The sequence below is a fragment of the Schistocerca piceifrons genome, chromosome 8, assembly GCF_021461385.2.
Source record: "Schistocerca piceifrons isolate TAMUIC-IGC-003096 chromosome 8, iqSchPice1.1, whole genome shotgun sequence".
Lineage (NCBI taxonomy): Eukaryota > Metazoa > Arthropoda > Insecta > Orthoptera > Acrididae > Schistocerca > Schistocerca piceifrons.
The window spans coordinates 134,500,283-134,522,226 of record NC_060145.1 but is presented as its reverse complement, the minus strand read 5'-3'; the positions used below and the strand labels follow the sequence as shown (position 1 = coordinate 134,522,226).

The window sequence follows — 21,944 nt, the reverse complement described above, 5'->3', positions numbered from 1 at the left end:
GGTGTTTCCATATTTTTGTCGTATGTAATGCCAGGGTTTGGTGGCTATTATAGCCGGCTGCGGACGACCCCGGCCGGCCACGTCGCCTGCGGAGAGCCCCGGTGGGCGCGACTGACTCAGCATCCGCCGAGCGCCGCTCGCCGCTTCCGCGAACTCCGCCATCAGCTCCGGAGCGAGGGCCCACGTCACCAACGGCACCAGCACATGATAAGCCCGCTACAAATCTGCCGGTGAGAGTTGGGCGTACATGCCTCGAACGGATTAAAGGCTGATCGCAGTCATCTGTGGAGGTACCCACGTTGCATAAATCCTAAGTGGCATCTTGCGTTATGCGACTCGTAACTGAGATATTGCGTTACCAGTACCAACTGCCACATACGACATATACACTATTCACAACGCTGATCCCTGAATAAAAAACTGATCTATCAACAGAGGTCTGCAGACTGTGATAAACAATTTGGTCTCGTACAGCGAGGTATCATGTGGATCGATTACGCATATTGACTTCACATATTCAAGCACTCTAAGTTCGGAATTTCTTTAATTGTTAACAGAAAGACACCAAGTATTCAGCCCCAAGCCAGAACAGGGTCACCGCGAATTTTTAAATGAAATGGACCCGTTGTGGTAATTATAGAGTTGTGCTCACGGCGATAAATGGAGTTGCTGGACACACACACACACACACACACACACACACACACACACACACACAATATTGCAGTGACGGACCACTACTTGTTGACAATCTATATCAGGGTGTCGTCTGGCATCTATCCCATGTACATTCAACGAAAAAGGGACAATATTACGCTCGCTTCCAAAAAATATGGTGACTCTTCGGATACCATATTTTGGCCAACGAAGACAGCGGCGGCTTCAACACGAAATCGCTCATTTCAGACTGTCTCCGTACACATCTGCTTCATTATCGCGAGTCATGAAGTGGATCCTCTGCTTTCCCTAGACAAATCAGTTCTTATGAAAGGTTGCTCGTAAACCATCTGAACTGCTTTCTGTCTTTCAAACAGACAAAAAGCGATTATCCAGCAGCATAAAAAGTTTTTATTTGGAGAAAGCAATGTTCGAACTTTGACTACTGTTAACTACTGGCTCAATCAAGAAGGTTGAAATCCCGCTTGCTCTTCGGTATCACGACGTGTGTGTGTGTGTGTGTGTGTGTGTGTGTGTGTGTGTGTGTGTGTGTGTGTGTGTGTGTGTGTGTGTGTGGAAACTTATGGAGCCAGCTGTTTCTGCACGATAAATCGCATGTCTGAATATTTGTTTATATATGTACGAATTACTCTGAGGGCCTACATAGCGTAGAATTATCGCGCTACGTACGGTCCTACACGACTTGAGATTCTCTCCTGGTGGTTTCAAAAGAAATCAAACACCACACCATTTTACACTGGTAAGACCGTATCAGCGTAAGGCTTGAATACGAATACTGTAGTGATAAATTGAAATACACGTGTTTTTATTCTAATGAAGTGAATTAAGTTTAGGCTAACAGAAACCTTTTCATTTTCCTCGCCTTGTGTTGCCTTGGCCTGCCCACCGTATAAATTCTTTTTCTGGGACCAGAGTGTTCGAAACATGGATGAAATGTTTCTTCCACTACTTCCATTCAACTATTTCATGCAAATGGGGATCTATTACACGTCGATCGATTTGGCTTTAAGAAAGATGAAGATACCACAGAGGCATTTCTAACGTAGCTATTGAAAATGGGAGCAAGACTTAAGGAAAATCAAGACCTGTTCATAAGAGCTGTCGACCTAGAAAAAGCGTTCAACAATTAAAATCGTGTAAGATGTTCAGACATCTGAGTAAGACCTGTAACATGTAATAAGTGCAAGAACCAAAAGTGAGCAATAAGAATTGAATGCCAGAAACGAAGTCCCCGGATTTAAAAGGGTATAAAACAGGAATGAGGCCTCTCACCAAAGAAGCAATGCTCGATATAAATGAAAGTCTCAGGAGTGAGAGCTAAATACAAGGAGATCTGAATGATAAGATTCGCTGATCGCGTACTACCGTCTAGGGAAGTGAAGAATTACAAGACCCGTTGAATGGAGTGAACAGTTTAGTGAGTAGAGAATACGGTTTGAGAGTAAACCGAACAATGTCTGAGTAATGAGGAGTAGCATAAATATGGTTAGCGATAAACTTAAGATAGTAATTGAGAACCGGGAGTTTTACGACCCTGAAAGTAAAAGGAGGCAATAAAATGCAGATTAGCACTGGCAAAGAGAGCATCCCGGGACAAAAGAAGTATGCTAGCATGACACAAAGCCCTTCATTTCATGAAGTTTCTGAGAATGTAGGATAGGAGTACAGCGTTGCATGCAAGTGAATTACGGATTGTGGGAAAAGTGGAAAAGAAGTGAACCGAAGCCTCTGAGACGCGGTGCTGTTCAAGGATGGTGGACATTGTGTGGACTGAAAAGACAAGGAATGAGGAGATTCTCCTTAGAAGCGACGAGGAGAAAAATATGTTGAAAACACTGACAAGAAGAAGGGACACTTTGATGCGACCTAGCTTAAGACATCAGGGCAAAACCTCCATGGTAGCAAATAACTGAGGACGTCGTCTGTAAGAGCTACTCTGAGATGAAGAGGTTGGCACAGAAAAGGAATTCGTGGCGGGCCGCATGAAACCAGTCACAAGACGGACAACAAAAAATTCCACGCAAAAATTTTCTCCGGCGAGTATCTGGTGATCGTCACTGCGTTAACCGAACAATGTCTGACACACGACTCGCTCGTCAACTTCTCACCACGTGTAGGCAGTAACGACACTTCCCCGCGAGCGAGCAATAGGACGCACATCCTTATAACGGCTATACCGCAACAGTCCTACGCGCCGGATACCAGCCGAAGATGGATCATCGCCTGATGCGGAAGTAAGTGCCCGCTACGTGAAAGTGGTTCCTGCTCCGTCCAGGAATCGTGGGGGCGTGTGTGGTGTTTTCCTAAGCACGACCACAGCCACTGGCTTACTCATGCATCTGTATGTCATCATAACACATCACTTTGCCTATATCCCTTGAGTGTGATACAAGCAGCTGCACTGATCAGGTATCTCACCGATGGACCATGTATGAGACAAGTCAGAAAGGAATAAAGAATTCTAGACCGCAGTGGAGATAAGGAAGTCTTGCTTCCATGGGACGACTAACGGAGCGAAGGAGGAAGGATGACCTTAAGTCAAGCACCCAGATCATTAGATAGAGCACTGTCCCAGTGATCTATTCCAAATAATCATGCCGACATTCGCCGTAAGTGATTTACGAGAGATCGTAGAAAACCTAGTAGTGAATCAGCCTCTTCCACCTAAGTGGGAGTCTAATATCTAAACCACCTGTTCACAACGCTCGGTAGGGAAGCGTTATGTGTAACTTAACAAGCCATCAACAGAAAAAAAGGCTAATAATAATAATAATAATAATAATAATAATAATAATGTATAGTCGGTGCAGCGTTTAGTGTCTGGGTAACTCACAGCATTGTTCAGCGAACCAAATGGAACATGAGTTACTCTCCCATGTTACGCACCATCTCTGGTGAAGTTTCGTCAATTTATACCTTACACATTACTGTTTGGTGCAGATGACTGCGATTAATTCGTGAGGTGTGCTTTGTTAAGTATTAGTTGTTTGGCAGAAAGGTAAAGGAGTATGAAGGGAATGAGTATGAAATCGAACATTAAATGAGGGATGCCTTACATCATCAGAAGTCTATATTTGGTTCACGCTTTACAATTAAAAAGCGAAAAATCGCATGTGGGTACAGTTGTCGCAAAAAGTCTTCGCGCCCCCACCAGAATCCACAGCCTCCTAGCGATGAACGGTTTCTGACACAAACCGTCCTATGCAAAACTACCTGCATTCAGAAAGACGCCGAGATTAAATTCTGGACTGGACAACGGGCACCGCTGACAGCCAGTACATTACCTCGAAACTGGTTCCTTGCAACTCCGCAAAAATTTCCACGAAGACTGACCAAGGCAATAGTTCGAAGCGACTGGGACGAACGTCTCTACTGCATCAGGACAAAGTTCCTACGGAAACAACTGTTTATTAATTTTAATTAATCCTTGCGCAGTCCGTTCCTTCCACCGACCAACATACCCACATAGGTAACAGGTCCAGTATTTGATATGGAACACTTTACCAGTCAGTCACCGTGTACGTTCCAAGCTCAACTGTCACTTTTATTGTGAGCACAATGCACGTGTGCCAGTGACCATCCTCTTCTCCTGCTAACAGCATTTCTCTTTAATGTGCTGTCTCCTCCCAAAACTTTCTCCAGTACTGTTAAAGGCGCTGGAGGAGTAGCGTATGTCTAGGGATATTCTTTAACCCCTAAACGAACCTAGCATGCTCCTACCACAACATTCAGCACGTATTATACGTCTCCCCTACGGCATACTTTAGGCGGGCCTACTTCTGGCTGATAGGGCGCCAGGAAACTCCGTCGCACTTCGTCCCTTGCGTTGCTAATAGGCCAGGTCGTGTTCTCCATGTGCGGCCGTCTACGGGTGTCAGATAGAAAAGAAACTTAAAACCCCTCCCTTTTTAATTAAACTAACAAGGAACCACACCGGAATCGGATTTTTTGTATTTTTTTATATTTATGGTACATGAAGGTCAGAACTAAAATATCAGTTCTCAAGGCAGTACCATGCAGCAACTCTCAAAAAATTCCCGAGAAAATAGACTTTTAAGTTTTCTGAGCGTCTTTAATTCCCTAACTCAAGGTTGATTTGTCGGTGGCTTTGTGGCTTTTGAAGTAGAACGCTCTCTTGCCGTGTGGGCCGCCTGGCTTCGATTCCTAGCCACTGAAAACTTTCAAACAAAGGTGCGTATTCTAGCAGCATTTCCGGGAGGCACAAATACGTAAAAATGAACAAATTATTTTTGATGTCTTTTTTAAAATTTAATGTCTTTACTAAAAATCTTTTATAAAAGACCAGTACTAAATAACTCATATTCGTAATGAAAACAATGTTTGTGCTGGAAATGTAATTAGAAATAATATGGTGTGCATTTTTCATAAAAAATACCAGTCGGATGTGTGATCATGAGAATGTATTTCATGAATTTTACATTTAAATGACGTAGGTATTCGAACTGAACGGGGGGAAAAAAGACAGAAACAAAACTCGAACCAGCGATTTAAGTCTCGAGCGCTACCGTTATTTATTTTTCGGTTTTATACGCTTCACGTAGAACATGCACCTTTATTTCAAAAGGTGTATTGGCCAGGAACCGAACCTGAGCCACCCACAACGCAAGTGAGCACTACCACAGGGCCACGGGGCCCTTCGTAACGTAGAATGTGAGAAACGTGAGTTACGGAATTAACGACACCCAGAAAAACTTTCGTTTTCTCGCGAATTTTCGAAAGTTGCAAGAAACTGCTTCGGGGGATTGATATTTTGAGTTCTTAACTTCATTTACCACAAATATAAAAAAAGAATTACAAAAATCCCACTGCCGTGCTGCCTCCTTGCAAGACGGTAAGTCCTCCGGGTATTTCCTCCCTCAGTCTAGGAAATAATGTATTACAACGGAATGTGTTTAATGACAAATGTGCCGGCCGCGGTGGTCTAGCGGTTCTAGGCGCGCAGTCCGGAACCGCGCGACTGCTACGGTCGCAGGTTCGAATCCTGCCTCGGGCATGGATGTGTGTGATGTCCTTAGGTTAGTTAGGTTTAAGTAGTTCTAAGTTCTAGGGGACTGATGACCTCCGATGTTAAGTCCCATAGTGCTCAGAGCCATTAGCCAATGACAAATGTGATAATTTCATGTAGCAAGTTAAGTTTCAATAAACTGGTACGAACATCTAGTCGAGGGCTAGCACTGCTGAGCAAGACAGGGAAATCCAATCTGCTGTAAAAGATCAAAGTCATTTGTCAAATTTTCTGTTTCTCATTCAGGCGGTTGTCAAACAAGCGCTTTAGCGCAACAAGAAACTTTGTCAATTTTAACCTCACTTCTGAATCACATGTCACGCTTACGCGAAGTATTTTGACACTAGTGGGAATGGCTACCGATGCGAACAAAACATTCCTTGCACTGTCTTTAGCATTGTGTGTGTAAAAAAAATTAAAATCCTTGCTCCAGGGAATAGTTGAAATTAGCCGGCCGGAGTGGCCGTGTGGTTCTAGGCGCTACAGTCTGGAACCGAGCGACCGCTACAGTCGCAGGTTCGAATCCTGCCTTGGGCATGGATGTGTGTCATGTCCTTAGGTTAGTTAGGTTTAAGTTCTAAGTTCTAGGCGACCGATGACCTCAGAAGTTAAGTCGCATAGTGCTCATAACCATTTGAACCAATAGTTGAAATTGAAAGATAAATATCTTATATTTGTAGTAAATGAAGTTAAGAACTCAAAATATCAATCCCCCGAAGCAGTTTCTTGCAACTTCATGCAAGTACGACAACGTGAAAAAACACACATCGTCCGTGAAAGAACTGGAGGACTTAGTTTTGTTTTTAATTCCTCTTAACGTCTTTCTGCTTAATATGCGATTGTGGAAAATGTAGAAGTTCACTATTTTGAAATTTGACTGAGGTCTTCTGTTTTTATCCAGATACTATTTTGATCATGGTTCACACAATTATGGAAAGTAACGACACAATGAGAGAAACGCTTGCAGAAAAAAATGCACGGCGAGACATCAGCACGATCATCCGACATCTTGTCAAATAAGCCGTCAATCAAAATTTGTATCCAGCATACAAAACAAAGCTACACACTGCCAAGTAATTTGACAAACAAACAAAGTTCGACAAATTGTTTGACTGTTTACAGCGGCCTTGGAGTGTGTTGCACACAGCACTGGGCTGGCTCAGAACAGCGGTGCGCAGCCGCAATCGTACCGCTACGTCAGATGCCTTTGTAGAAGTGACGGAACTGTTGAGACACTCCAAGGAGAGGGGACCGGCGCGAGGCACCTCTCGCTAGCACTCGGAGGCTGCGGCAGCGGACCACCAGGACAGCTGGACGGCTGGACTCGTTGCGCAACCTCGCCTCGCGGCACAGCTGCTGTGGCTAAGCGCCGCGCTGGACTCCAGGTGCGGGCGTCCGCCGCTGCTGACACCGGCACACTCCATATCCAGCTGCAAGTGGAGCCCCGGTCACGCGTTTACGTAATTAACGCGTACACAGTGTCCCTAAACCCATTTTCAAACCCTTAGCGCATTCAGAAGACGTTGCGCAGTTAATGGTTTTAAAAGGAACCATTCCTCTTAACGTCAAAAAATATACGAAAGAATGTGTTCAGTTCTGTCAAAAATTGGGTCAATGAGCGATACTAATTTAATCTTAGTCTGATTTATGTTATTTATTTACTATTTGTTAATTATTTACCAACTATGGCAAAAGCCTTAGGAGAAAACATATGCAAAAACGCTCATACGGCAATGTCGTATACCAAAGGTGCAAGGAATTTATTGAGCAGCTTTGTAGCGAGAACTTCCAGACAATATTACGGGAAGTGCAGACGAAGTAGTTGAAGACGAGCAGCAAAATATGATGCAAAGATAACAAATCGATAGACCACCGAAACACACTAGTCAAAGTAAGGTACGTGGAACAGAGAGCATTTCCTCATAAATATTAGGATCCTTGGAAAAATACAGTGACGAAACTTTGCCACGTGAATACGCAAGATAACTCCTCGAGGTACACGGGAAGGAGATGGAAGATAGAACGTCCGCGCTCTCTAACGGTACATAGCGTCACGGTAGTCACACAATTCCAACTCCAACCGTACCGTGCACTTATTTTTTACCAAGAGACTCATTCGTGAAGGATGCGCCGTAACCTGTTAAGGTTCTATCTATTGTAAACGATAACTGTTTACAAAGTACGACGTACCACACAGTCGCGAAGGGGAAGCCAGTACGAACAATTTGGTACAGGACACTTGCAGTCTGTAAAGATGGAAAAAAAATCTCAAAGTGGCCTACGAAAGTTATCTAAGCTACTCTGTATGGACGCCACGCTAAGTTTTTTTTTTAGTATCCTCTCGCACCCTTGCTTCGCCGGCCGTTTCGTGAGAGCAATGAAAGAAAAAAAAAAACGAAATCTGTAGATGCTATTGATCTAAACTTAACACTTACAGCAGTTTCATGGTGGAAAGACCAGAAACCAAACGATCAAACTATTAATTTTATCTTGTTAGAATTCACAACACTTCGAGGTAAATTTTACAGACATTAATTTTACATTTTGAAGCTGTGAGAATAAAGAGCGACGCACACACTCTGTGACTTAGGGAACTTCTGTAGTCCAATTTGACGCTGTTCCTACATCTCCATCGAAACTCCGCAATCCACCTTATTGCACGTGGCGGAGGTACCCTGTACCGCTACCAGTCATTTCCTTTCCTCTTCCACTTCGAAATACAGCGAGTGAAAACCGACTGTCTATATGCCTCCGTATGACCCCTAATTTCTCGTACGTCGTCTCCGTGGTCCCTACGCGAAATGTATGTTGGCGGCAGTAGGGTCGTTCTGCTGACAGCTTTAAACGCCGGTTCTCTAAACTCTCTCAGTAGCTTCCTTCGAAATGAATGACACTTTCCCTCCAGGGATTCCCGCCTGTGCTGCCGAATCATATCCGTAACACTTGCACGCTGATGGAATCTACCGGTAACAAACGAAGCAGCCCGCCTCTGAACTGCTTCGATGCTTTCCTTTAACCCGACCTGTTAGGGATCCCAAAAACTCTAGCAGTACTCAAGAATAGGTCTCCCTACCACAATCCTCACACCGCTCGTTCCATTTTATCGTTTTGCTACGTTACGTCCAGATATTAAACGACGTGACTGTGTCAAGCAGGACACTATTAATGCCGTATCCTAACATTACGGGCCGACCGCGGTGGTCTAGCGGTTCTAGGCGCGCAGTCCGGAACCGCGTGACTGCTACGGTCGCAGGTTCGAATCCTGCCTCGGGCATGGATGTGTGTGATGTCCTTAGGTTAGTTAGGTTTAAGTAGTTCTAAGTTCTAGGGGACTGATGACCACAGCTGTTAAGTCCCATAATGCTCAGAGCCATTTTGAACCTAACATTACGGGTTTGTTTTTCCTACTTACCCGCATTACATTTTTCTACATTTAGAGCTAGCTGTCATTCGTCACACCAACTAGAAATTTTGTCTAATTCACTTTACTGGACCACACGTGTCCAGTATCAGAACGTTCGTCTCGACGTCAACCCGACCAATGTTGTAAGTTGTGAATAATTATTTTTCACATATTGTATATGCCGTTTCCGGAAAGACAGCGAAAACTCATTAGCTAGATGGTGCAGGAGAAACCCAGTTGAAATTATAAGAGGGCGTAAGTATGTTAACAATATTTTCTCTGGAATAGCATCCTATGATGAGTAGTTTGAATGGGACAGCTGTTTGTCAGTGCACATTACACATTTACTGAGGGTACGGTTAAACAGCAATTTCATATTTGTACTAGGCTACATCATGTTCTCTAGCTTTCCAGACAATTTTATTACATGAGACTGACACGTTACTACAATGTTACTTATGTCTGAAAATAAACTGATTATTCCGCTGTTCTTTGGAACTACAGACTTGCGTAATCACAAACTGTTCCACCAGGATTTGCTGCACATTTCTCGTTTAATACCAACTCTACACGTTTTAATTATCCTCAAGAGCAACGGTTAATTGTTTTAATTCTTTTGATTTACTCAATGCCCTCATGGTCGCAACATCGAAGCTGTCACTAACAGCATACCTCCGTTTGACATACTTCTCTTAAAACACTTGTCGCTACGTCGACGTGGCAGATCTGCTAATGACATACATATTAACGACAGAACGAGTTTGCAGCAATAGCAAATCTGTGATCCGCTTCCTCATGCTATTCGGGACGACGGCGGTTCAGATCCCCACTTGGCCACCCAGATTTTTGTTTTCTTCGAGTCTTCTAAATAGACTAAGGTAGATTTCCTTAAAAAGGACACTGCCAATTTCCTTCCCCAATCTAAGTTTATGCTCCGTCCCTGATCACCGCGTTGTCGATGGAACGTAAAACCCGAATCTGCCTGGTACTGTACTGTGTGGAATGGTGGTTCTGTCATGTGGTGTAACGTTACGCCGCATCCAGACGCCTTCGCGCTACAAGGAACCGCGAGAATGTCACGCTTGCTGGCAACTTCCGCCGCACACCGCATCCGCAACGGGTGTGACGTCACACTACCCCATCTCTGCCTGGAAACAGATTTCGGCCTCCTGTGTTCCCACAGCCTTGTTCCGTTTTACACTACCGGAGGCACTCCCTCCTGTAATACCACCATTCTTCAGTACTATTCTGGGCTTAACGAATTCATCTCAAACAATGTTTTGTTAGCCATAGAAAAGTCACATTTCATACCACTATTTCAAACTGAATCTAGTGATGCACTTCGAGACCAAGTTCACTAACTGAACAACTTTCATACTGTTGAGAAAGTAGTTCAAATTATTCTTCTAAAACCATCCAGAGATTTACAATGCAAGGGCTATGCAATGCATATGATTTTTTTTCAGAGTTAGTACCGACGACGTTTAGAGAGGTTCGTACGGGTCGAATGACACCTTGAGCGCCGCAATAAGTTACGAAATTATGTCACAGCAGCATAATACGTTATCTAGTGCGCTCTCCCTTTGCTCCACCTACAGTAGGTGTGAGACACTTTGTCATTCGGTTCCCCAATTTGGCTAAAGAATCGGCGGCCAGCACCCACCGCCAACTTATGGACCCAAGATAATGACTCGTCAGAATGTTACAGGTGGATTAGGTTGTTTAAGCAAGGTCGTCCCGACAACCACGACGAAGAAATAAGTGGAAGACCACGTTGTTTCAGAATAGCTTATGCAGCAGGTTGAAGAAAAGTTCGCTGTGATCGTCATGTGACTATTCACTCCCTGAAAGAAAGCTTTCCGCAAGTTTCACGAAGTCTCCTAGGTGAAATCTTGTCAAAAAGACTTTAGTTTAAGAAGCTATGTGCACGGTGGGTGCCGAAAATGTTGACCCGCAGCGCCGAGAATATCGCGAATGGGAACTCGTGAATTTCTTATACGTTTTAAAACTACGGATGAATCCTCTCGCGAGTCTATTGCAACTGAGGGCGAAATATGTGTGTGTGTGTCATTACACTCTCAAGTCAAAAAGTCAGTCTCTGCAGCGGCGATGTACCCATTCTCCATTCTCCAAAAAGTTGAAAGTTCAATCTTCAGAGAGGAAAATCATGGCGTCCGTATTCTGGGACTGGAAAGGGCTCATGTTGGTCTATTACGTGCCAAAAGGGACCACAATCAATGCTGCTGAATACTGTGAGACCCAATATAAGTTGAGGAAAAAATCAAAGACAGGAGGAGGGGAATGCTGACTCCATCATAACACGCCAGGCCCCATACCGCCCGGCATACTCGTCGTCTGCTCGTGTCGTTTGGATGGGACAATGTGACTCATCCACCCTACTCCTCTGGCCTGGTACCCTCTGATTATCACCTCTGCAGTAAATCGGAGAAATTCGTGGGTAGACAGCGCTTTTCGAACGATGAGGTGATCTTTGAGACTTAACAAATTGGCTTTGAAGAGATGGAGTGGACGGTATACAATGAGAGTATACAAAAGCTGGCTTCAAAAATGCTTTGGATCAATTTTGCTACGTACCACATCAGTTTCAATTAAAATTATTCATTTTTCGATTTCTAACAATTATTGTATTCTTATTTTCTCGATGCCTCTCGTAGCTTACATAACACTATGGGGGGCTACGAGATTCTAGAATAAGGCCACAGTTGTATTGACTTTCAAGTACCGCAGGCCGCGAACTACTCAGACACGAGAAGGGCAAAAACGAAGAAAAAGAGGCACGTTCACACAGTGTGTCAGAAGTACTGGTTTTTGTAACAAACATAATTAAAATTTTTTTCATGGTAACGTATCGTTCCCGGCAGATGCAACTACTTCGAAAATACAGTTTTGCGAGATACGTTATTACTCCGAATCGGGTTCCCCTTGCGCCAATGTCAGCTACACTGGCATGGCTGAAAAGAACTAAGTTCTATAAGGGTCCGCCCTCTCCTTTGCTGGAGGAAAAGAAGAATCGACGGTGACGGTCGGGCTCCCATCAGATAAATGGGGGGGGGGGGGGGGGAGAGGGGGGGGAGGGGGGCAAGTTGCTGATGTTAGAAGGCACCAAATACATGTAATGTCTGGAAGTGAAACACTGTAGCTTTCATGTCTGCAATGAATAACACACAGTAATTAAGAACAGTATTCGATCTCTCTCTCTCTCTGGAAATGTGGCGGGGGCGGATGGAAGGACGAGGGAAATCAGACAGGAAGTGCAAGATTGGGAGAACGTGGAATCGTCGAGTCTAGTTCCTGGGCGGCTTTTTCCTTATGTGAAATTTAAATCACCAGTTTTCTCCTCCGATTGCGAAAATATTCTGTTGGCATCCACCTACATAAGGAGAGATGATCATCACAATAAAATAAGAGAAATCAGGGCTCGTACAGAAATGTTTAAGTGCTCGGTTTTCCCACGTGCCGTTCGAGAGTGGAACGGTAGAGAGACAACTTGAAGGTGGTTCATTGAACACTCTGCCAAGCAGTTTATTGTGACTCACAGAGTAATCACGTAGATGTAGATGTTATGGTCGTCTGGGACAGTGTTGTTGTGTTCCAACAGCCCTCAAGACATTCTCAGAAGTCTCGATGTTTTCCTTCAATTGTTGTGGGAAGAATCTGAGTTGTTGGGAATAAATGCTATCCGTTACTGTCACATTACTGCGAAGGAATTTCTAGTACACAGCATCCTCTTTCCCCATCCAAAATGCCTAATATGATTACCACAGGACAAACAAACTTTTACACAGTGACTTTTTCCCCCTCTTTGCCTTAATCATTTATTTACTTTGTTTATCAATTCATAAAAAAGTGCTATTATCTTTCCTAGTCGTAGCATACTGCTCACATTAAAGTATACTATATTTAAATATTTCCTTGCCACATCTTCTTCGATGATTTCTCTCTGCAGACTAGGCAAGTGTTTCAAACCGCTTTTACACAGGTCATCAGCCTCTCCATCGTCTTAGTTCACAAACAGCGTAATTTAGTTCCCATTACACAAAACCAAAGGGATTTTTACAGATATAGTCTTACGTACGACGATTCTTAGATAATATGCTACATAATTCCTAGGATAGCAGCGCTCACATAACGTATGCAAACGTACGAGTTTTTTCAACAACGTAATGCATCATTTCCTACAAGGACGAAAGAAGAAACAATCACTATGATAGTTTTCGGGCAAAACACTGTCATATCTTAGTACTTCATACTTTAAATTCGATTTTCTGCGAGACTCCAAATGTAGATTACCTTTGAGATTCGTGGCAACTGTGTCTCTTGACAATTCCTCAAGAACTTCGATTCCAGTTGATGTACTTGGCAAAGAGCTAAGAAATGCGGTAAGCGAAATACTCTAACCAGGAACGAAGCAGATTGTTTCTCCTCTTTCGTTAAAAAGTCCGGATTGGCAGCTCAAATCAAGACTACCGCTAGACTGTGCACGTGAAACGCAGTCATGACCGTGTTTTTACCAGCGAAGACGCAGCACGCTATCTCACCGGAGAGTTCGCGCTGTGTATTATGTACTCTTTGGACACCGCAGTACCGAGGTACTTACAGTGTGTCATGGCCTATCTCACACGTACCAAGAGTTAGAAATAAACAGAGTTTCTGAAATTTTGAAGGTGGAAGAAGGAAAGAGCGTAATACCTCCAGGAAGTCCATGCCTAGATAAAGCACTGTGGTGTTGAAACCGCCCTTACGGTTGAGGACAGCTTAACGGAACTAAAGCTCGACTTGTTATGGGATCACTATCATGCTCACGAGAAAAGAAAAGGGCACACAATGACAAAACAACCACTGTTGATGTCTAAAAATCTTTTACGGCGCCTGGTGCTGAAAGTGAGATTGTGGGAGAGCGATGGTACCTGCTCGGTATGAAGACCCCTCTTCCTGCGTGCGGCAGGTGGGCTGGCCAGCAGGTGCGGTTACAACGGCGCTTCCCACGGCTGGGGAGCCCTGGCGTATGCAACTGATGCCCAGACCTTTGGCAGTGTGAAACACTAGCTGCGCACAACAGTTACCCACTTGTAACTCAACACTTTCTGCCGAGCATTTCATAGGGCTATTGGAAAATGGTTTTGCGAGGAAGCGAAGTGTACGTTGTGCTCGAGTGCTAGTTTTATTACACTCTGCTGCCGAATGTTTACATAGCCATCTAGGCATGTGCCCTGACAAGCAAGCAAGCAAGAAGTGTAATATTCGGATGCGCTTGAGACTTACTTCTTCAGCGACAATTATTTTGTTTGTTTCTACTTTTTAAGACCGGCGATTAAGATGTCCTAGGACACGCAATCTATTCCTGGTGAACATACACCATCAGGCGTCAGGTGACAATGTCAGTATACATCAGTTTATTTCTAATCAACGTACCTCCGTTCCTCTTGTTACAAGATCGCAAAACTGCATATTTTCCCGGCATATGCTGTCTCCGTGAAAACAGGAAACTCTGGAGCATAAAATAACCGTGTTCTCTGAACCTCTTCGCTTCGATTCTCAGGACCGCCCAGGGTTAGAACCAAATAATGGCACCACTGTACGGCCCTTGACAAAGACGCCGTTGTTGGCGCGCCCTCGCTATAAACACTGTAGGGAAGGCCACTGTGTCATCCGGAAATGCGACGCCTCCCACACAAAAAAGAAGCCGCCCTCGCCGTGGAGATCCTCTCGAGTGATCTGTTGCCATTCAGTTATTTTCCACTAACAGGGCGAGCGCTTTCTTAGATACGACTGCCATTCGCTTATATTCTAATAGCAGCGTAGTTTTTCCCTATCCATGACCGATAGATCCAGATCGCTCTGACAACTGCCAAAAACATCTCTACCATGCTCACATGTTTCTTTGTAGAGTCTTGCTCAAATCTTCGTGTGGGAGGTAGAGGTCAATATCGTGCAACAAATGTTACTCGGGTAACTCAAATACTGTATAAATACGCGTAAAACACTTGCGAGGAAAAGGCGAGTGACAATGTTCTGAAAGTATGTCGTCCTCGTATAATTTTGCATGTTGCGAGATAAAAACTGTGTGCAGCTGTTTACAGGTCTTAAGCTCTGGTTATAAAATCATATCGAATCTGATTATGAAAATATATCGGATCTGGCGATAAATTAAGAAATGCCAGCAGAGGGCATAAAACATCAAGTGTGAAAAGAAATTGAAGACTGTGATGTTGCCTAAAAACCTAAAAGATTTTACCTTCAGTTTCAGAGGATTATTGCCCCTCCTCATACTACAGTTTTGCAATTTTTTTCTTGAATTAAATAGCGACGAATCTCATTGAAAGATGAAGATCAACAAATGAACAGATCTCTTTATCTGCTTATTTTGTTATGTCTCTCAGCCATTTCACGTGAATATTCTTACAGACCCTGGTCAATTTGGTAGAAGAAATTTCCATCACTCTTTAACTTGCTTGAGAAATGAAATAGAGTTCATGGTGTATTATTGGTTATCAGCTCTATAATGTCTACCAGAACCACACGTGACGATTCACGGTGAATCCTCCGTTGAATGGGAATATTACGAATGGAGGTCCCTATAGTGATATGGAAGAGTAATACGCGTGTGTCCGCTTCACGTTTGAACACCTCTGTCTGTTCCATTTTCGTAGTCATCCGCCACACAAATTTAACACTACAATGGAAGAATATGCTTTGTTGATCTCCATGTATTACTAACGTCCTACTTCCAAAATTTGGACACTTTCAAACACATCCTATGGCTCAGAACCATTCGATTTTCCTCCAAAGAATGTGGGATCTGCTAACCAGCTGCTCAACCCTGCAAGTTGCCAACCCCCCCCCCCCCCCAAAAAAAAAAAAAGTTAAGAAATTGGGGGCGGTCAGCCAGTCGGCTCACGGACACAATGCAAGCTTTCACTGACCATATTCTACTCCCAGTAACAGCACCCTTTTGGAAAGCCTCCCTGCATTTTTTAGAAGCCCATTTTAAACAGGTACTGGAAAACACCCACCAAGATAGAAAACTCACTGACCCTTAAGCCTTGTAGGTTCTGAGCGCAAATCAAATTAGATGAATTAAAGAAAATCTGGTATATCACAAGGTTAGAGGAAGCCCGCCCCCCCCCCCCCCCCCACACACACCCCTTCAGACAACTACAATTCAGAGATTTATTTCTGATATGTTACTTCGGATGAGACGTGCGAGTAACTCCGTTGTCATTGCAGGTGTTTCCACAGCTATTTTCTACAAATAAAGTAGGCGTTTTCCGCGTGTTGTAAAAGTGCGCAAAGTGAGAGTTGTTGCAGTGTACATAGATGTATACCGAAATTGTAACGAAGCAATAGAAGAGTCGTGACTCTAGATATCAGTATTTCAAAATGAACATAACGAAACGTTCAGTCAATAACATGAGGATTTTTTTTTCCTTCGAGGGCGCCTAAGAACTGATATAAAGGCAGCAAGCAGCATCTAAGAAGACAGTGACCGTGCGGCCAATGCAATATGCCTGCCGACGTGACGGTGTTGTGGTTACGTATGATGGTTAACGATCCGGAATGTAACTCCCGTCCAACGATCTATTTAAATTGTAACTGGTGCTAGATCACTGCCTGCTTTAGGCGTGTATCGACATTTACAAGCGGTCGGCGATTTGATAAGAGTACTCGGAACAATTCGTATATCTGTGGTTTCTGATGACGCGGAAATTAAAGTAACGTGCGAAGATAAAGACGGGTCGAACATTTCGTTGTGAAGTGCAGCAACAGCGTCGCTCCGTTAGGCTATCACTCGTCAATTAGCAGCTACGAGGTTATCTGGTGCCACTGACTTAACCCTGCCTCTCATCCTGTTTGCTTGCACAGATGAAATCCAGATTACTGTGCAAGCAAAGGGTTCGCCTTGAATGCTCGCCCATTGCAGTCACATACAATGGTTTCAACACAAAAAACTTGTGTGAAGGACGGCTGAGATTGCAAATCTCACCCTGGCTGTACCTTCAGCAATAAATAAATAAGTAAATTACATGAAAATTTCCAGAGGACGTGTTTTTCGGCGTCCAGTAAGTTTACCTTTCGGCCAACAATATCTCGGCTTGATCCTGCAGAGGTTGGTCCAGTGGGAGTTCCTTTCTGGGTATGTCGTGCAACACCCTCATAGGGTGGTCATACTGAGTGTTGAACCAAGGACTATATAAAAAATTAAATAAAATTAACTGAAGCCCAGAATTGATTATAAAACCTCATTAGTTAGAAGCACCGGTACCAAAAATTAAATATTAATTTTGTGGGTGTTCTAGAGGGCAACCGAGAGGTGTCCCGGGTGGTTATAATTAAACTTTCCCTATTTAACACTTTTAACACGAAAACTAATAAGCGTACGAGTACCAAACTTGGTAACATTAATGCCAAAGACATGGGGAAGAGAAATAATGCAGAATTAATTTACCTGAAACACTTTCGATATGCTGCTACGGTATATCATACCATTATATACCGGCACCATTACTGCTACAAAACGGGCTTAATATGGCGCCCATCAGTGTCCATGAGAGTCTGAAAGCAAAAGATTGCATTCTGCACAGCAAACCGAATCATGTCCGTAGGTCTGCTGGTTATCTCTCTTGATATGCTGCGCGTCTGCGCTGCGTGCTGAGGCGCCTTGTCCTCCCTCGGGTATGGGTGCGTGTGTGTTGTCCTTAGCGTAAGTTAGTTTAAATTACATTAAGTAGTGCGTACGCCTAGGGACCGATGACCTCAGCAGTTGGGGCCCATAGGAACTTACCACAAATTTCCAATATGCTGCGCTTCAGATCAGCACGTATGTAAATGTTGCCCTGGTAAACCCCGTCCTTCAGGTAGCCCCACATCCAGAAATCACAGGGAGTGAGACCAGGTGATCCTTTTCGGCCAAGCGTTTGGAAACGATCCGCTAATAATTTGATCGTTTCCAAACGTGTTTCGAAGAAGCAGGTAAATTTCACGAGCGATGTGCGGTGAGGGCCCCATCTTGCATGAAAACTGTTGAATTCAATGCGTCTCCCTCCTTTAGAGGGGGGGGGGTTATGTAATGCTGGCGAAGCACATCAGAGTAACGCTGGCCAGTCACACTGCAAGTCTTTTGATTCTTGAGTGCCAACCTGTTCAAAAAAGAATGTTCCAATGATGATCGTAGCTGCGGTGACACGTTCACAGCAACTTCATCGTAAGTGACTGGAGGTGAAAATCCCCACACTCGGCAACTCTGTGTGTTCACCTCACCCGTCAGAGAAAAATGAATTTCGTCTGTCCATTCAATGGTCCAGGGCCAGCCCTCGTCAACTTCAATCCTTGCGAGAAAGTGGAGAGCGAAGTCAACACGTCCTTGTGCGTCCTGTGGTGCAACAAGTACGGATACTGGTTAAGAGTGGTTCGAAGCACCTTCTGTACAGTGGATCACGGGATGTTCAACTGTCGTGGCGCAGCAAGCGCACTGCCTGACGACGGGGAATTGCGTCCAGCGTTGTCTGCGATAGGAACAGCGATTTCATTAACTATCTGTGGTGCCTCTTCATCATGCTCCGCATTGCAGGTGGAGAAAGAGGATCCTTCCGTAATCTTTTCAGTCGGCGGTATTCTCGAAGTGCAGCTGCAGCATTACTGTTGTTTTGATAATAGAGATCCACCAATAATGTCCTGCTCCTTTGGTCCACGCTCATGTTGACACTCCAAAAAGGCCGGCCGCTGGTGGCCGAGCGGTTCTGGCGGTACAGTCTGGAACCGCGCGACCGCTACGGTCGCAGGTCGAATCCTGCCTCGGGCATGGATGTGTGTGTTGTCCTTAGGTTAGTTAGGTTTAAGAAGTTCTAAGTTCTAGGGGACTTATGACCTCAGCAGTTGAGTCCCGTAGTGCTCAGAGCCATTTGAACCATCTGACACTCCAAAAAGTGCACTGCGACTGGTCGGGTGCAGGTGTGTCAGACTATGAATCACGAAGACTGATCAAGGAGCCTTGTGACCATAGTTGGAACTCGATGGTGGCGCTGTGACGCAAGGAAATCATGCACCCCATGCTCTGGACGTTAATGCTACCAAGTTGGGTACTCATACGGTACTTACTTTCCGTATAATAACGTGTTAAATATAGAAAGTTTAATCATTACCACCTGGTATAACGCAGTGATGTTCCTCAGATATGGAGGTATTTTTCCCAAATTTTGACGCCTATGTAATTCATATTATGTATGTATGAAGACAGTTACTGTTCTCGAAAAAACAGAATACTGTTGACGACCGTGCAGCTTTTTCCTGAAATAAATGATAACTAACTGAAACCCTCAGCTGCCGACAGGTGTTGTTGATATACCTCGATGTGGACAGCTGAAAATGTGTGCCCCGACCGGGACTCGAACCGGGGATCTCCTGCTTACATGGCAGACACTCTTTCCATCTGAGCCACCGAGGACACATGCAACTGCAGGGACTTATCCCTTGCACGCTTCCCGTGAGACTCACATTCCCAACTGTCCACAATTCTACATATGTAATGTATTTTATAGACATTTGCCCATCCACTCATTACTCGCGCACGCTTTGGCGATTCCCGTAAGAGTTTGGGCAACCTGTGCGCATTCGCACAGACGTAGGTCAATGGCTCTAAAGAACATTACATATGTAGAACTGTGGACAGTTGGGAATGTGAGTCTCACAGGAAGCGTGCAAGGGATAAGTCCCTGCAGTCGCGCTATTCATCTGTGTCCTCGGTGGCTCAGATGGATAGAGCGTCTGCCATGTAAGCAGGAGATCCCGGGTTCGAGTCCCGGTCGGGGCACACATTTTCAGCTGTCCACATCGAGGTATATCAACACCACCTGTCGGCAGCTGAGGGTTCCAGTTAGTCATCATTTATTTCATATTATGTAATTCATAGAATTAAAGAGTTACAAACTGTCGCCAAGGTGTTTTCCCTCGGAGCCGTTGTAGGAAAGGACACATCGTGATGTACGGGGAAACACCTGCAATGTGAATATGGCGGCAAAAAGGGCGCCAGCACCCGTCAACCTAACATAGCAAAGCCGTTCTTTCAGAACCTGCTGCAAAAGACGCAGTTAGGTTGGTCATAAGCAGTAGTGCCACTCTCGTCAGTCGACTATTTTCCCCTGCGCAGAAGCTTTTGAATATGGACCCTTCATGAATAGTCTCATTTACTTTGTAGCTGCACTCTGAAGTTTCCATAATTCATGTAGTCAGCCATACGACCACAATGACCAACAGTTTGGGCACGATGTTCGTTAAAAGATTAGCCGCGTGCTGAAGCCTCAGAAGCTAAGGGATGCCTACTCTGCCACGGGCGCTCTCTCTCTCTCTCTCTCTCTCTCTCTCTCTCTATCTATCTATCTATCTATCTATCTATCTTTCTCTGTGTGTGCGCGCGCGTGCGTTTAATGTGTATGTGCTACGAGGATGGCAGTAACTCTTTTTTATCAAGTTCGATAAGAGAAGTGGGTAACCTCGAACAATGGAAGTAACGATGAACATATGGACAACGTTCTTAACGGCCACGTCTTTTACGAAGTAATAGAGGTACGACCATCATACAATACACTGTCTTAAGCAACTCATGTAACTGAAGTAATAACGTAGTGTTATTATTCATTCAACGTATCTGAACCTTTGGCGAGGGTTCAAATCAAGTGGTGAAGCAGTGCCAACGTTGACAACAACGCTTACGCGACCCTCTCCTCAGAACGCTGCAATGGACCAATCAGCCGAAGAGCCGACACGGGCAACGCGGGCCAGACGCTGACGTCTTTTTACCTGAGGTAAAAACAAAAAGGAAACGCAGCGCCCAGACAGCCCAGCCGGGCAACGAACTGCGTTCGCCAGGGTCAGTGGCTTCCAAACTGGCCAAGGAAAGCCGGAACGCGTCGCCTTGCTGGCAAAGGTCGCGGAGGTCGTAAACTCACGGCTCTCCGTCACACAGGACGTGACACCGACAGCAACCGCGATCACATCATGCTGAGGTTGAATTATTTGCCCTACGTGATCGTCCTTATCCGCAACTATAATCTTCCACAATACAGCGACAGATTCATATCACCTTACACTATCAGGAGTTCAGTTATCCAGCGGGTGCCAGTTCAGCTTAAGGAAACATACGATATATATTTTTTTTTTTGGTTTTCAGCTTTTCGCTCTCTTTGATGCATCAAGTTAACTTCCTGCGATCTCACAATTTATACCGCAGTACAGGTGGACGCGAATCGATTAAGAAAGAGAAAATATTATATAGGGTGCTAGAAAAAGGTACGGCCAAACTTTCAGGAAACATTCCTCACACACAAAGAAAGAAAATATGTTATGTGGACATGTGTCCGGAAACGCTTACTTTCCATGTTAGAGCTCATTTTATTACTTCTCTTCAAATCACTTTAATCATGGAATGAAAACAAAAAATGGTTCAAATGGCTCTGAGCACTATGGGACTCAACTGCTGAGGTCATTAGTCCCCTAGAACTTAGAACTAGTTAAACCTAACTAACCTAAGGACATCACAAACATCCATGCCCGAGGCAGGATTCGAACCTGCGACCGTAGCGGTGAATGAAAACACACAGCAACAGAACGTACCAGCGTGACTTCAAACACTTTGTTACAGAAAATGTTCAAAATGTCCTCCGTTAGCGAGGATACATGCATCCATCCTCGGTCGCATGGAATCCCTGATGCGCTGATGCAGCCCTGGAGAATGGCGTATTGTATCACAGCCGTCCACAATACGAGCACGAAGAGTCTCTACATTTGGTACCGGGGTTGCGTAGGCAAGAGGTTTCAAATGCC

The 21,944-nt window shown here is 44.5% G+C and overlaps 1 protein-coding gene and 1 non-coding gene across 5 annotated transcripts in view; one reads left to right on the top strand and one right to left on the bottom strand.

The window, feature by feature from the left end:
• LOC124711127 (cytospin-A) overlaps nucleotides 1–21,944 on the bottom strand; it is a 936,320-nt gene that overhangs the window by 204,497 nt on the left and 709,879 nt on the right. The window lies entirely within an intron of this gene.
• On the top strand, nucleotides 19,862–19,935 carry Trnat-ugu. Its single transcript has one exon. It is a non-coding gene; the product is annotated as a tRNA-Thr (tRNA).